The sequence below is a fragment of the Bombina bombina genome, chromosome 6 (genome assembly GCF_027579735.1).
Source record: "Bombina bombina isolate aBomBom1 chromosome 6, aBomBom1.pri, whole genome shotgun sequence".
Lineage (NCBI taxonomy): Eukaryota > Metazoa > Chordata > Amphibia > Anura > Bombinatoridae > Bombina > Bombina bombina.
This window is the reverse complement of record NC_069504.1, coordinates 863660783-863677827: the sequence shown is the minus strand read 5'-3', so window position 1 is coordinate 863677827 and position 17045 is coordinate 863660783. Positions and strand designations below refer to the sequence as shown.

General features: G+C 38.7%; 1 long non-coding RNA gene across 1 annotated transcript; it reads left to right on the top strand.

The window, feature by feature from the left end:
- Positions 1–10839: 10839 nt before the first annotated feature.
- On the top strand, positions 10840–13749 carry LOC128662327 (uncharacterized). The gene is made up of 2 exons (XR_008402751.1): positions 10840–10935; positions 13588–13749. It is a non-coding gene; the product is annotated as an uncharacterized LOC128662327 (long non-coding RNA).
- Positions 13750–17045: the final 3296 nt, after the last annotated feature.

The following is a 17045-nucleotide window of genomic DNA, read 5'->3' as shown; positions in this document are numbered from 1 at the left end:
GAGCACTTATAACGTTTTAATTTTGAAATAATTTTGTTCAGACAGTACTTATATGAGTGTAACTGTACTTTTACATGTAGTTATGTTGTGTTTTATGCAAAAAAATGTTTCCCCTACCCTTTGTGCTCTGAAGTCACGCTAATCGACGAGCGTGAATCTCAATTGCACTTGAGCGAACGCATTTACCTTCAACTCGTAATTTGCGAGTTATTGCCGATGTGCGCAAAAAGCTGAGAAAAAAAAGCGATATCGCTCACACACTACAGTTAGCATGCCACCCATAATCTAGCCCTTGATACGGTAACACATATGTTTTCAGTGTCAAGTTCTCTAAATGACTAGCATACTTGAGCCAATATTTTTAATATACTCAGTTTCTAAATTCCTAAGATGTAAAAATTTATAAAGTTCAGGCCACGATCCCTGGAGAAGATCTTGCCATACCTCAAAGGGTACATTTTTAAAAATTTAAATTAAGGTTATCATCTTAGAAAGATTTTTTTTCCTGTGATAAATCTCATTATATTTCTTTTTTTAGGGATTCAGATACTTTCAACCCTGGCTAAGAGGGAGAGAGGAAATTCTGCTGACTGTGGTGAACGAGGATTTGGTAGTACAAATGCATTTTTGTCATAACTGGAACTTTATGGGGATCGAACATGGTGTGTGTGGGGTAATAATTCTAGGGTAGTGGTATGGGTGGGTTAAATACAGTATATGCTTGATTTTAGCAGTGGTTCTCTATATATTGTAGGGAAATCAGTACATATTTATTTTATTTATTACCACAGAATTTCCTGAGTCCCTAATCAGGACATTGCTTCATGTTCTCATCTCTTAAACATGCACTAGTCACATCTATCTAAAAAAAACCCTCTCTCGATCCAACTAAAGTCCTCAAAACTTCTTGAAGAGCTAGTATATACACGTTCACATTAAACTTCCTCCTTGACCCACTGCAATCTGGATTTTGCCCCCAACACTATACAGGGACAGGTTGCTAATGTCCTACTTGCAGCGAAATTGAAAGGCCACTTATCTCTGCTAATCCTTCTTAATCTGTCTGCAGCATTTGATACTGTTGACCACCCTCTTTGGCTTCAAACCCTCCAATCCTTCGGCATTTGCGACACAGCCCTATCATAGTGTAGCCTTATCTGGTGCATCCTCTACCCCTTTACCACTTTCTGTTGGGGTACCACAAGACTCTGTCCTTGGTCCCCTTCTTTTCTCATTCTATATGTCATCATTAGATTCCTTAATAAAGTCTCACAGATTTCAATATCATTTGTATGCTGATGACATCCAAATCTACCTTTCTGCACCAGACCTATTTCCTTCCTTGCTAAATCGTGTCACTAACTCTCTCATATTTCATCTTGGATGCCCTCTCACTACCTTAAGCTAAATCTTTCCAAAACTGAACTCTTTATTTTTGCCCCATCCCCCCAGCTTTTTAGAACTGTTGTTGATAGCATTATTACCCCAACCCAGCACGCCCAATGTTTTGGTCACACTTGTCTCAGATCTTTCTTTCATGCTGCACATGCTGTTCAGGGATGCATACAATATACGCTACCTTTTCCAACCTCAGTTCCTCCACCCTTTTGTTATGCCTGGGAATCCCCTTAGCTTGTAAGCCTATGAGCCCAGCTGTTTGTAGATCACCTTCACAGGAGCTGATTTACAACAGTGCAACTCTAGGCAGGGCCCTCTACCAACTTGTTCCCTATAAATGCTACCATCCATATCATACCTTTGTTTATAGTGATGCGGAATCTGTTGGCACTCTACAAATATAGAGCTGCAGAAAATGCTGGGGCTCTACAAATAACTGATAATAATAATTGGACTGTTGAGAGCTATGCAGATGGTTATGCATGACACATTTACACTACCCTTGCACCGTCTCTATAATGTTATTGCTTTTATTTTTCTCTCTAGCTCCGCTTGTTAAAGGGACATGTAACTTTTTTAATTTCATGATTCAGATAGAGCATGCAATTTTAAACAACTTTCTAATTTACATCTATTAATAATCGCCTAGATTTAGAGTTCTGCAATAGGGTTAAAAAGCAGCGTTAAGGGGTCCTAACGCTGCTTTTTAACGCCCGCTGGTATTTAGAGTCAGGCAGGAAAGGGTCTACCGCTCACTTTCTTTCCGCGACTCGAGGCTACCGCAAATCCCCTTACGTCAATTGCGTATCCTATCTTTTCTATGGGATTTGCCTAATGCTGGTATTACGAGTCTTGGAAGAAGTGAGCGGTACACCTCTACCGCCAAGGATCCAACCGCAAAAAAAAGTCAGTAGTTAAGAGTTTTATGGGCTAACGCCGGAACATAAAGCTCTTAACTACTGTGCTATAAAGTACACTAACACCCATAAACTACCTATGAACCCCTAAAGCGAGGCCCCCCCACATCACAAACCCTATAATAACATTTTTTAACCCCTAATCTTCCGACCGGACATCGCCGCCACCTACATTATACCTATGAACCCCTAATCTGCTGCCCCTAACATCGCCGACACCTATATTATCCCCTTAACGCCCGAGGACGTGCAGGGTACGTCCTCTAAAGGATGTCAGTTAACGACCAAGGATGCACCCTGCACGTCCTCGGTGTGGAAAGCAGCTGGAAACGATCCTGCTCGCTTCCAGCTGCTTTCCGGTTATTGCAGCGATGCCTCGATATCGTGGCATCCTGCAATAACACTGTCTGGCCATCCGATGCAGAGAGAGCCACTCTGTGGCCCTCTCTGCACCGGACATCGATGGCCGGTATCGTTGTTGGGTGGGAGCCGACTTGGGAGGCGGGTGGGCGGCCATCGGTGAGTTGCGTAAGGTGGAGGGGGGCGGGATCGGAAGCGGAGCCGACGGGGGCGCGCACGGGCGCGCACGCGTGCACGGGGGGTGGCGGGCGGGCGCGTGCACGGGGCGGGAGCGGGTGGGAACCGCTACACTACAGAAAAGTAAAAAAGTAAAAGTAAAAAAAAAATTAAATAAACATTTTTTTCTAACCATCTAAGGGATCTGGAAGGGGTGGGGGGTTGGTCTTGGGGGGGGGGGGAAAGCTACACTACAGAAAAGGGACATTTTTTATTTAAAAAAAGCATTTTTTTTCACTAAACTGGGTACTGGCAGACAGCTGCCAGTACCCAAGATGGCGCACATTAAGTCAGAGGGGGAGGGTTAGAGAGCTGTTTAGTGGGGGATCAGTGAGGTTGGGGGCTAAGGGGGATCCCTACACAGAAGCATATGTAAATATGCTAACAAAAAATGCACAAAAAAGCCCAAATATACCTTTTATTTTAGTACTGGCAGAGTTTCTGCCAGTACTTAAGATGGCGGGGACATTTGTGGGGTAGGGGAGGGAAGAGAGATGTTTGGGAGGGATCAGGGGGTCTGATGTTTCAGGTGGGAGGCTGATCTTTACACTAAAGCTAAAATTAACCCTGCAAGCTCCCTACAAGCTACCTAATTAACCTCTTCACTGCTAGCCATAATACACGTGTGATGCGCAGTGCCATTTAGCAGCATTCTAATTACCAAAAAGCAACTCCAAAGTCATATATGTCTGCTATTTCTGAACAAAGGGGATCCCAGAGAAGCATTTACAACCATTTGTGCCATAATTGCACAAGCTGTTTGTAAATTATTTCAGTGAGAAACCTAAAATTGTGAAAAATTTTACGTTTTTTTTAATTTGATCGCATTTGGCGGTGAAATTGTGGCATGAAATATACCAAAATGGGCCTAGATCAATACTTGGGGTTGTCTACTACACTACACTAAAGCTAAAATTACCCCAAAAAGCTCCTTACATGCTCCCTAATTAACCCCTTCACTGCTGGGCATAATACACGTGTGGTGCGCAGTGGCATTTAGCGGCCTTCTAATTACCAAAAAGCAATGCCAAAGCCATATATGTCTGCTATTTCTGAACAAAGGGGATCCCAGAGAAGAATTTACAACCATTTATGCCATAATTGCACAAGCAGTTTGTAAATAATTTCAGTGAGAAACTGAAAGTTTGTGAAAAAATTTGTGAAAAAGTGAACAATTTTTTGTATTTGATCGCATTTGGCGGTGAAATGGTGGCATGAAATATACCAAAATGGGCCTAGATCAATAATTTGGGATGTCTTCTAAAAAAAAAATATATACATGTCAATGGATATTCAGGGATTCCTGAAAGATATTAGTGTTCTAATGTAACTAGCGTTAATTTTGAAAAAAAATGGTTTGAAAATAGCAAAGTGCTACTTGTATTTATGGCCCTATAAGTTACAAAAAAAGCAAAGAAGATGTAAACATTGGGTATTTCTAAACTCAGGACAAAATTTAGAAACAATTTAGCATGTGTGTTTTTTGGTGGTTGTAGATATGTAACAGATTTTGGGGTTCAAAGTTAGAAAAAGTGTGTTTTTTTCCATTTTTCCTCATATTTTATAATTTTTTTTATAGTAAATGATAAGATATGATGAAAATAATGGTATTTTTAGAAAGTCCATTTAATGGCGAGAAAAACGGTATATAATATGTGTGGGTACAGTAAATGAGTAAGAGGAAAATTTCAGCTAAACACAAACACAGCAGAAATGTAAAAATAGCCTTGGTCCCAAACGGACAGAAAATGGAAAAGTGCTCTGGTCACTAAGGGGTTATATTTATTACCCCCTAATCTGCCCCCCCCCCAACGTCGCTGCCACATACCTACACTTATTAACCCCTAATCTGCCGACCGGACATCGCCGACACTATAGTAAATGTATTAACCCCTAGACGGCCGCACTCCTGCCTCACAAACACTATAATAAATTTTATTAACCCCTAATCTGCCCTCCCTAACATCGCCGCCACCTACCTACAATTATTAACCCCTAAACTCCCGCCCCCAACGTCGCCGCTACTATAATAAAGTTATTAACCCCTAAACCTAAGTCTACCCCTAACACCCCCCTAACTTAAATATAATTTAAATAAAACGAACTAAATTTACTATCATTAAATAAATTATTCCTATTTAAAACTAAATACTTACCTATAAAATAAACCCTAATATAGCTACAATATAACTAATAGTTAAATTGTAGCTATTTTAGGATTTATATTTATTTTACAGGCAACTTTGTATTTATTTTAACTAGGTACAATAGCTATTAAATAGTTAATAACTATTTAATAGCTACCTAGTTAAAATAATTACAAAATTACCTGTAAAATAAATCCTAACCTAAGTTACAAATACACCTAACACTACACTATCAATAAATTAATTAAATAAATTACCTACAATTATCTAAACTAAAATACAATTAAATAAACTAAACTATATTACAAAAAAAACAAACACTAAATTACAGAAAATAAAATTTTTTACAAGAAGTTTAAACTAATTACACCTAATCTAAGCCCCCTAGTAAAATAAAAAAGCCCCAAAAATAATAAAATGCTCTTTTACCAGCCCTTAAAAGGGCTTTTTGCGGGGGAATTGCCCCAAAGTAATCAGCTCTTTTACCTGTAAATAAAAATACAATACCCCCCCCAACATTACAACCCACCACCCACATACCCCTACTCTAAAACCCACCCAACCCCCCCTTAAAAAAACCTAACACTAACCCCCAGAAGATCTCCCTACCTTGAGTCGTCTTCACCCAGCCGAGCCGAATTCTTCATCCAAGCGGGGCAGAAGAGGTCCTCCATCCGGTTGAAGTCTTCATCCAAGCGGGCAGAAGAGGTCTTCCATCCGGTTGAAGTCTTCATCCAAGCGGGCAGAAGAGGTCTTCCATCCGATGGAAGTCTTCATCCAAGCGGAATCTTCTATCTTTATCCATCCGGAGCTAGGATTCTATCAGCCAATCGGAATTAAGGTAGGAAAAATCTGATTGGCTGATTCAATCAGCCAATCAGATTGAAGTTCAATCCGATTGGCTGATCCAGTCAGCCAATTGGATTGACCTCGCATTCTATTGGCTGATCGGAACAGCCAATAGAATGCAAGGTCAATCCGATTGGCTGATTGGATCAGCCAATCGGATTGAACTTCAATCTGATTGGCTGATTGAATCAGCCAATCAGATTTTTCCTTCCTTAATTCTGATTGGCTGATAGAATCCTATCAGCCAATTGGAATTCGAGGGACGCCATCTTGGATGACGTCATTTAAAGGAACCGTCATTCTTCGGGAAGTTGTCGGCCAGGATGGATGTTCCGCGTCGGAGGTCTTCAGGATGCTGCCGCTCCGGATGGATGAAGATAGAAGATTTCGCTTGGATGAAGACTTCCATCGGATGGAAGACCTTTTCTGCCCCGCTTGAATGAAGACTTCAACCGGATGGAAGACCTCTTCTGCCCCGCATGGATGAAGACTTCAACCGGATGGAGAACCTCTTCTGCCCCGCTTGGATGAAGAATTCGGCTCGTCTGGGTGAAGACGACTCAAGGTAGGGAGATCTTCAGGGGGTTAGTGTTAGTTTTTTTTAAGGGGGGTTTGGGTGGGTTTTAGAGTAGGGGTATGTGGGTGGTAGGTTGTAATGTTGGGGGGGGTATTGTATTTTTATTTACAGGTAAAAGAGCTGATTACTTTGGGGCAATGCCTCACAAAAAGCCATTTTAAGGGCTGGTAAAAGAGCTGATTACTTTGTAATTTAGGATAGGGTAGGGCATTTTATTATTTTGGGGGGCTTTTTTATTTTATTAGGGGGCTTAGATTAGGTGTAATTAGTTTAAACTTCTTGTAATTTTTTTTATTTTCTGTAATTTAGTGGGGGGTTTTTGTATTATAGTTTAGTTTATTTAATTGTATTTTAGTTTAGATAATTGTAGGTAATTTATTTAATTAATTTATTGATAGTGTAGTGTTAGGTGTATTTGTAACTTAGGTTAGGATTTATTTTACAGGTAATTTTGTAATTATTTTAACTAGGTAGCTATTAAATAGTTGTACCTAGTTAAAATAAATACAAAGTTGCCTGTAAAATAAATATAAATCCTAAAATAGCTACAATGTAACTATTAGTTATATTGTAGCTATATTAGGGTTTATTTTATAGGTAAGTATTTAGTTTTAAATAGGAATAATTTATTTAATGATAGTAAATTTAGTCTGTTTTATTTAAATTATATTTAAGTTAGGGGGGTGTTAGGGTTAGACTTAGGTTTAGGGGTTAATAACTTTATTATAGTAGCGGCGACGTTGGGGACGGCGATGTTAGGGAGGGCAGATTAGGGGTTAATAAAATTTATTATAGTGTTTGCGAGGCGGGAGTGCAGCGGTTTAGGGGTTAATACATTTATTATAGTGTCGGCGATGTCCGGTCGGCAGATTAGGGGTTAATAAGTGTAGGTAGGTGGCGGCGACGTTGGGGGGGGCAGATTAGGGGTTAATAGACATAATGTAGATGTCGGCGATGTTAGGGGCAGCAGATTAGGGGTTCATAGGGATAATGTAGGTGTCGGCGATGTTAGGGGCAGCAGATTAGGGGTTCATAGGGATAATGTAGGTTGCGGCGGTGTCCGTAGCAGCAGATTAGGGGTTATTAGTATAATGTAGGTGTCAGCGATAGCGGGGACGGCAGATTAGGGTTTAATAAATGTAAGGTTAGGGGTGTTTCGACTCGGGGTTCATGTTAGGGTGTTAGGTGTAGACTTAGAGAGTGTTTCCTCATAGGAAACAATGGGGCTGCGTTAGGAGCTGAACGCTGCTTTTTTGCAGGTGTTAGGTTTTTTTTCAGCCAGCTCAGCCCCATTGTTTCCTATGGGGAAATCGTGCATGAGCACGTTTTTCCAGCTTACCGCTACCGTAAGCAACGCTGGTATTGAGAGTAGAAGTGGAGCTAAATTATGCTCAACGCTCACTTTTCTGAGGCTAACACAGCCATTCAGACAACTCGTAATACCAGCGTTGTCTTAAGGGTGCGCTCGAAAAAAACCAACAAAACTCTAAATCTAGCGGAAATTCTCTTCATTATCTTGGTATTGTGTTGAAAAGCAGGGACATATGCTTAGGAGAGTGCTCACGTCTGGATCACTATATGGCAGCAGTTTTCCAAGAATGTTATCAATTTGCAAGAGCACTAGATGACAGCACTATTTCCAGCCATGTAGTGCTTCAAACACCTACCTAGGTATCTCTTCAACAAAGAATACCATGAGAATTAAGCAAATTTGACAATAGAAGTAAATCAGAAACTTTTTTATCCAAAATTGTATGATCTGTCTGAATACCAAAAGAAAATGTGGGGTTTCATATCCCTTTAACTTTTTCCCTTTGTCTAATTGCCTTTCTGTCTTTTAGAACTGCCCATCTCTTCGATCTCCTGCCTCTCTGAGCAGCAACTCCAGCTGTAATATCTCCACATACAGCTATGCACAGACAGCACACAGGTATCAACTAGTGCCAGAGGTTCTGGACCATGTGAATAAATCTATATTTAGTCACCTATCTATATCTCTCTCTCTTTCTCTAGAGACTCTGCTCTTCTTCCTCCTGCCTCTCCTTGTGAAAGAGAAATTGCTATCCCGGTAATCAGAAACAAGTGATGGCTGTTTTTAGCAACACTTTGGACTAGAATTTTCATATAATTTTCCCCCACAGCTTCTTATTTTCCACACTTTTACTGCATTATTTTTTTCCCTTCCCCTTTTATTATTTTATTTCCACTTTTATCTTTCCAGCTATGTTTTCTACCTTTATATAGATTTTGCTCCTCATTTTAAAACCCCTTCCCTCTTTCTCTATGTTCCACAGGAGCCACACTGCACTCTCTTTTTATTGGCTGCCTATGCAAAGTATGGTCGCCCATATGTCTGGGTGAGGTCCAATCATCAGCGACTGGTTGACCCAGAGCAATATGATTGGCCAGTGAAAGACATACCTCTGATCCTTCAATCTGTTTCTGACTGGCACAGTAAAGGTTAGTAATAATGTATTCAGTAAGACAGTAAACAATTATGAGGTATATGCAAAATATATGCATTTAATGTACACCATCACCAAACCCAACATGGGTTAATTTTAAAGAGCATTAAAACTAGCTCCACATTGTATTAGAGAATATTTTTTGTATAGAGGGATAAACAGCTCTCAAGCTTAATTTTTTTCTGGTCAAAAAATATTTAGCGGACCTCAACTTAAATATGAAACTTCTTAGATAATCTCCCACAGTACTGATGAGACTTCTTAGATAATATTGCCATACCAATTGGGCTCCCAGGCAGGGGCATAACTTCAGGGAACTCAGAGGTCTCATTCAAGACTGGGCCTACACCTCTAGGGGCCCTATTTGGTCCTGCAATTAGTATTATTATTTTTTTCTACAACAGGGCCTGGTGGGGCCCTTGCTCCACCTGCATCATGTCTAGCCCCTCAGTATGACCCTTTACAAATATGGAGGCAGGATTTTCAAGATGGCCGTCATAGTATACAGAAAAACTTGCAACCATATTTGTACAGGAAGGCTGAACAAGTGCATATGCTCTAGTGTGGACTAACCAAGGGGTAAGGATAACAGTCACAGAGAAGTAGCTTCTCTTCATCCTGAGTGGTTGCCGGGCTTAGCCTCTGTTGTTTACAAACATTCAAAAACGGTGATATTGAAATAGGGGGCCCGGTGCCCCAGTGAGGTTTAGTTGTACCCCTGCCCTTAGACTTTTTGTGCTACCTGGCTACTTATATAATTATTACACATTTTGCATAGAAAAATAAGTTATTTAATTCCTAACCCTAAATTTATCAAAATATAAATGTAGTTTTTCATGACTGTATCATCAAGGGGACAATAAACAGCTCATATTTACAATATTATTCAGCAGTATTCCAAAAGATTAACATATCTGCAGAGTCTGAATAGGCTCAAAACAGATTAAGACCTTGTTTGCTACAATTGTTTTTAAGTGGTGAAACTCCATACACCACTTTCATTATCTGGAGAAGCCAATCCGGAGTTTGCAGACGACTAGGCTTGCCATTGTTATTGTGTTAACAAAATATCTGTTGTCTGGATATGGAGATAACAAACTGTAAATTAGTGACATATATTTAAGGCTTTCCATGCGTTCTTTTAGTTTTCAAACAATTCCCAATTTTCAGACTTTATTTACAGGAAAGCAGAGCAAAATAAATAATGAACGTGTACAAAAAAGTTGTATACATAACTAAACATTTTATATTACAAACTTGTTTACTTTCCCTTTAAATTAGACTTGTGTGTGGGGGAAAAATTTGTTTCGTTTTTTTTCGGACCGATTCGGATCAATTCAAATTCGGATACATTCGAATGCATTTGTTTAGGATTCATTCGGATTCGGATGTATTCGGTTTGGATTCGATTAATAAATTCTGAAGTTCGGTATGTGTTAGGTGGGATGTGCTGCGTATTAGACTAGTATTATGTACTATAATATTAGGTATAACCCATAGCAGAGTGATATAACCTAATATACTGTACAATACTAGTGTAATTGTGATTAGTCCATGGCCATCCGAATGTAACGAATAAATCCGAACTACTGTTATTCGAATTTATTCGTTAGTTTCGTTGCTACGGTAATTCAGAAATTCGAAATTGATCCGAAGCTCCGAATTTGACAAATTCATCCGAATTTCGATTCGGAACTAAACGAAACGCACATGTCTACTTAAAATTGTATGTGACCTTCTTGTAGGGAATGCTCTCTGTTATTCACCGCCCTTCAGGCTCCTATTGGTTAACTTCTTTTGCTTCTCAGATGTGGAAGTGTGGCACGTGGTTTGGGATGTAGTCAATGCTTGTGTCTCTCCACCTCCACGCAATGCTCTGTCTGTGGACTTTGCTTACCTGCACTCCCTCCCTCTCTCGGAACAATGTCTTTCATCTGGAGCACTTATTGGTTTTTTCCATAATTTGCTACTCCGAGAACCTCAAGGGACTCCAATGTACATGTATGGTATGTACAGCCAGGGCTTCCTGTGCTCTTATTAATTATAAAAAACACTACTTCTCTCTATTGTGATTGCCTCTCACCTTTTTCTTCTCCTTTTTCTTTCTTCCCCTTCTTTTTTCATCTTTCTTTCACTCTTTTTCTATATAATGCACCAAATGATTATGCAGCAATAAACATTCAAAATAATTGCACTATACTGTATATCATTAAAGGGTTAGAAATCTTTAATTTTGGAAACGTAGTACAAAATACATAATCACTTAGTTAAGGGGCCCATTTATCAAGCTCCGAATGGAGCTTGTGGGCCCGTGTTTCTGGCGAGTCTTCAGAATCGCCAGAAACAGCAGTTATGAAGCAGTGGTCTAAAGACTGCTGCTCCATAACCTGTCCGCCTGCTCTGATGAGGTGGACAGGAATCGCCGGAAATCAACCTGACTGAGTACGATCGGGTTGATTGACATCACCCTGCTGGCGGCCCATTGGCCGCAAGTCTGCAGGGGGCGGCGTTGCACCAGCAGCTCTTGTGAGCTGCTGGTACAATGCTAAATACGGAGAGCGTATTGCTCTCTGCATTCAGCGAGGTCTTGCGGACCTGATCTGCACTGTCGGATCAGGTCCGCAAGACCTTTGATAAATAGGCCCCAAGGTGTCAGATTATAAAGTACTGTTTCTTACCTTGAAACAAAGTTTTTATGTGTTCAAAAATTATATTTTATTTACCCCTGTAAAAGGTTATAACGCCCGCCCATAAATGTAGGCTGTAGCTTCAGATATTCTATGCAAGCCCTTCATCCAATTGTGCTGCAGCAATGATATTGTAATTTTAATATTTAAATAAGTGACGGTCCTCAGTCTCAGCATGCGCACTGTAACTTGTGGGCACTCGCATGCGCAATGCACTGTGAAGTTACAGTCTTCCATTTTTGTGTATCAGCAATATCAAATGCGCATATGTTATTGACAACTGATACCACAGCGTCCCTCAATCTTTAGCCATCTAGTGTGCCACGCCTCAGTCCTACGACATGCGCCTCTTCGTCGGCATCCAGTTCAATGTTGATGAAGCAGCAGAAGACAATTAACATATGCGCATCTGTTGTAAGTAGGGCCAGAAAATGCGCATGCGTGACGCCATATTTGTTCTACCTAGGAGGAAATCGGCGGTTTGGCAGCATTTATATTTTCTTTTGTAAATTGCATTAAAATGATAAAAAATGGCTAATAGGTGTCATTTGCTGAATGCAATAACAGAAAACAATGTTTTGAAAAATGGCAAAATATTTTTTGGGTTAACCATCCCTTTAAAGGGACAGTATACTATACAATTGGTTTTCCCTTAGTGTGTTTCCAATAACTTTTTTACCAGCTGCAGAGTATAAAATGTATAAGATTTGCTTTTTTAAGGCTTATCTGTGTATATCAAATAGCTGATTTAGTGTTTTTATGCCACAACCTAATAAAATGGGTTGAGTTTGTAGGTATAATCAGATCTCATTACTTTCCACTTTACTTCTGTTGTCTAATTTCCTTCCATCTCTTGGTATCCTTTGTTAAAAAGTATACATGGACAGGCTTAGAAGAAGCAATGCACTACTTTGAGCTAGCTGCTGATTGGTGGCTATACAATTACGCCTCTTGTTATTGACTTACCCAATATATTCAACTTGCTTCCAGTAGTATATTACTGCTTCTTCAACAAAGGATACCAAGAAAATAAAGCCAAGCTGATAATATAAGAAAATTAGAATGTTGTTAAAAATTGTATGTTATATCTGAATATTATTAGTTATGTGTAGGGTGCCAACAGATTCCAAAGCACTAATATTGAAAGAAACAAATTGGGTTTCATGTCCCTTTAATATGGGACTGTTCATTTTTATTAATAATAAGAATTTATTTTGTATTTACATTGAAGTGTAATGTAATAGATTAGAGCATGTTCATACTGCACTATTGCTTATGTATAACTGTGTTAAACCTCAGCAGATGGAATAATCACATTTTTAAAGTCAATTTGAAGACAGTAAAGATTTTCCAATACAAAGCTTAACATGGGACTGTGAGCCATTCAGGAGTGGCATATGTGCGTAGCCGACAATCACAAGCCATGTAGAGCTCTGGAATAGAACTCTATAGCCAGTAATGAAAATTTGCTATAACTTACGTTTTATTATAGATATGAAACTCTAATAACCAGCTGCCCACTTCAAACGTTTTTTGGTGAGCTTACAGTTTGAACTGTTCTCCAATTGGCGCACTAGCCATACGGCACTCACACAATTTACTTTTATAGCTAGAGTGCTGATTGGAGAACAGTTCAAACCGTTAGCTCTGAAAATAAAAACTTTTGAAGTAAGAGCGTGGGTATTAGAATTTCAGTGCTACATTAAAAAGTAAGTTCTAGCGCATCTTCATTACAACTGATGAATTAAACTCCAAAGGGGAAAGTTTACCATCACCTTAACTATATGTTCATGTAGTTATATTTAAGTGATAGTGGAAAAAGTAAATGCGTTAGTGCTTTTTCCTGTTGTACTTATATATGCCTTTAAATTTCACTTGCTTTTCTCTCCTTATCTATCTGTACACTTCCACTTTTGACAGTCTCATTCCAGTTGTTTTTCCAATTAACCTCCCCGTTCTCTTTACCCGCAGTCTGGGAAGAACTGGGAGAGCTCACCCGTCTTCATGCTCAAACACTGCGAGACTTGAAGGCCCAGAACGTGATGAAGATGCCAGCTTAAAGTCTACTTTGTAAATCCAACAGTATCATATTTATATAATTTAAAAATATAAATAAATGATTGATAGATCTTCTATAGGGCTCTATTTCATTCTGCTAGACAGGCTCTGCAAACAGGTTTACTCACAGCTTATAAAGGAATAGTCTAGTCAAAATTAAACTTCCATGATTCAGTTAGAGCATGCAACTTAAAGCAACTTTCTAATTTACAGATAATATCAATTTGTCTTTGTTCTCTTGGCATCTTTATTGGAATGTAAGCTTAGGAGCCGACCCATTTTTGCTTAAGCACCTGGGTAGCGCTTGCTGATTGATGGCTATATTTAGACACCAATCAGAAAGTGCTACCCTGTGTTCTGAACCAAAAATAGGCCGGCTCTTATGCTTACATTCCTGCTTTTTCAAATAAAGATACCAAGAAAGAACAAAGAAAAATTGATAATAGGAGTAAATTAGAAAGTTGCTTAAAATTGCCTGTTCTATCTGAATCATGAAAGTTTAATTTTGACTAGACTATTCCTTTAAATTTGAGACCACTACAATCAATTGGAAAACACACTGTTGCATGACTTCTGAACAGTATTGTTCATGTTCCTCCCTGCTGCACACTCATGTATCACATATAGCTTTTCAGAAAAATACAGCCAAGGTGTCAACCCTAGACCTTTTATATATATATATATATATATATATATATATATATATATATATATATATATATATATATATATATATATATATATATATATATATATACACAGAAAGTTGTAATATGGTCTATAACTACACATGCAGACAGGAAACGTATTGGATGTAAACCTGTATAGAGAGACTAGCAAGATCTTAATAACCAACATGTAGTGTGCAGTTATGTAAAAAGAAACCGCACATACACAGAGTGGTCATATGACCTTACAGGGCTCCATTGCAATCAATCAGAATTCCCTTCAAAGTTCATTAAGGCTTTTTTTTTTTTTTTTTTTTTTTTTTTTTGATGAAATTTTTTATTGAGGTGTTAAGAAACATGAACAGAAATATGAACAAGATACAGTCACAGGTCTAGAATAGCAAGTTTACATAATGCCAGTGTTACAAGTGGTAAATCATATAAGCAATGATACTGAAATAACTAACTGCTTATCTGCTTTGTTTAAGGTATGCAAACAAATCAGAGAATTAACATATAGCTCAGGTAACTGGCAAAATGTCTGAGTAAAAGAGATGGTTCCAATGACTGATGTGTTGAACCTCATTTTCTAAATAGGATTTGCATATCCCAAAGGTACTATTTAAGACTTAGGTGCACCTATAATGAAATAGTAGAGGGATGAGGGACTTAGAGCTTGCAGGGGGAATAAAGTGAGGATGTAAAAATAGATGGGTATATCACCCAAGCTCCAAGCTATATAGGTTGTGTACTTAATAATACTCATCTGTGGAGGAGTAAGATGTAACATAATATTCAGTGTACCTATGGGGTTGTATGGGCTACAGTTTTTTTTTTTTTTTGATAAGGGTGGTCAGCGGACGAAGTGGAGGGGGGAAAGGGGGGGGCGTGTACTACACGATTCTGAATGACTAACCTCTTCAATATATGATGTGCATTGTTGGGTCTATGAATATCTATAAGCAGTTTGGGTAAAAGTAGACCCTAAGGCTTACTACTTAGTCCTGGGCAATGACACCAGGTTTCCTAAATGTACGCAGGGTAGAAGGCGTTTTACTAAGAGTATATGTAAATGTATATACTGTATATGTTTGAGGATTAGTTACTGAATAAATGGCAAAATATAGAGTCATTAAGGCTTTTTAATTTAAAGGGATGGTCTACTCCAGAATTCAGTGATGACTCCTAGGTAACTCCACGTGTGTGAGCTCAATGTTATCTATATGGCACACATGAACTAACGCCCTCTAACTGTGAAATACTGTAGAAAATGCCTTGAGATAAGAGGCGGTCGTCAAGGGCTTCAAAATTAGCATATAAGTCTACCTAGGTTTAGCTTTCAACAAAGAAATACAAGAGAACAAAGCAAATTTGATGGTAAAACTAAATTGGAGTTTATAACTGCATACCCTATCTGAATCATGAAAGTTTAATTTTGACTTGACTGTCCCTATAAACCTTTCCAAATAGTTTAAATGCCCTACAATAAACTATTTTACACTTTTAAAACAGATTTGTGTCAGAAAAGCACCCAATGTACCCGACAGTACACCAAATTAGAGACTGACCCCACAGCAAAGTTTAAGAGAGAATTATTACATCTGATTGATGATGGGTTTGATGAAGGTTTTTTTTACCAAAATACTAAATAATTCTTGATTGTTGGGAATCCTGTTATTCCAGTATTTATTGTGTTACCAAAAATACACAAGGGAATTGAGAATATGACGGGGAGACCAATAGTCAGTGGTATAGGCTCATTAAATGAGCATCTGTCTTAATGGTTATATGAAATCTTACAGCCCATAGTGAAAGGTCTAACCAGCTATTTGCGTGACACCAAGCAATTACTCAATGAGATTGAAAGAGTAAAATGGGAATCAGATTTTGACTTTTTGACTGTAGATGTTCAAGCTCTGTATTCTTCCATTCCCCATGTTGATGTTTATTCTACGTGTAACAAAATACCTTCTAACATACAACTTTTTTACTTTTGAGGGGGCTTTTTACCTCCAGGGATGTGGGACAGCTATGGGGGCCAAGTTTGCCCCCTCTTATGCTAACCTCTTTATGGGGTGATGGGAACTGTCCCACATCTATAGTTGTGGAAGCCCCTTGAAGAATAATATCATCTATTACCATAGGTTTATAGATGACCTCATTTGCATTTGGAAAGGTGACAGAAACAGTGCACAAGATTTTGTGGCACTGCTTAATGCAAATGAGATAGGTATCAAATTCACTTTTGAATTTGATTACATGGAAATCCATTATCTGGATGTTAAGTTGAGAGGTACCACAGAGGGGTACATACAAACAGAAGTTTATACTAAGCCAATTACAGTTAATACACTACTACATGCCCATAGTAGCCATCCTAGATGTGTATTTGGCTCTGTTGTAAAGGGGCAGTTTATTAGATTAAAAAGAAATTGTAACACAGAAACACTATACAATAAACATGCAGAGATATTGTCTGGTAAACTGAGGGACAGAGGTTACCCCCAAAAAACTATTGAGACAGCCAAAATTACGGTAGCAAAAATCAAAAGAGAGGACTTACTCAAAGAAAGAAAAAATACACTGAAGAGGGTGGATGATAGGGTAACTTTTGTTACCAAATACAGCAATCATAATATCAGATTTGCTCCATTATACAAAAATATTTACCTCTCTTACAAGCTGATGAAAAGCCGGTTAAAA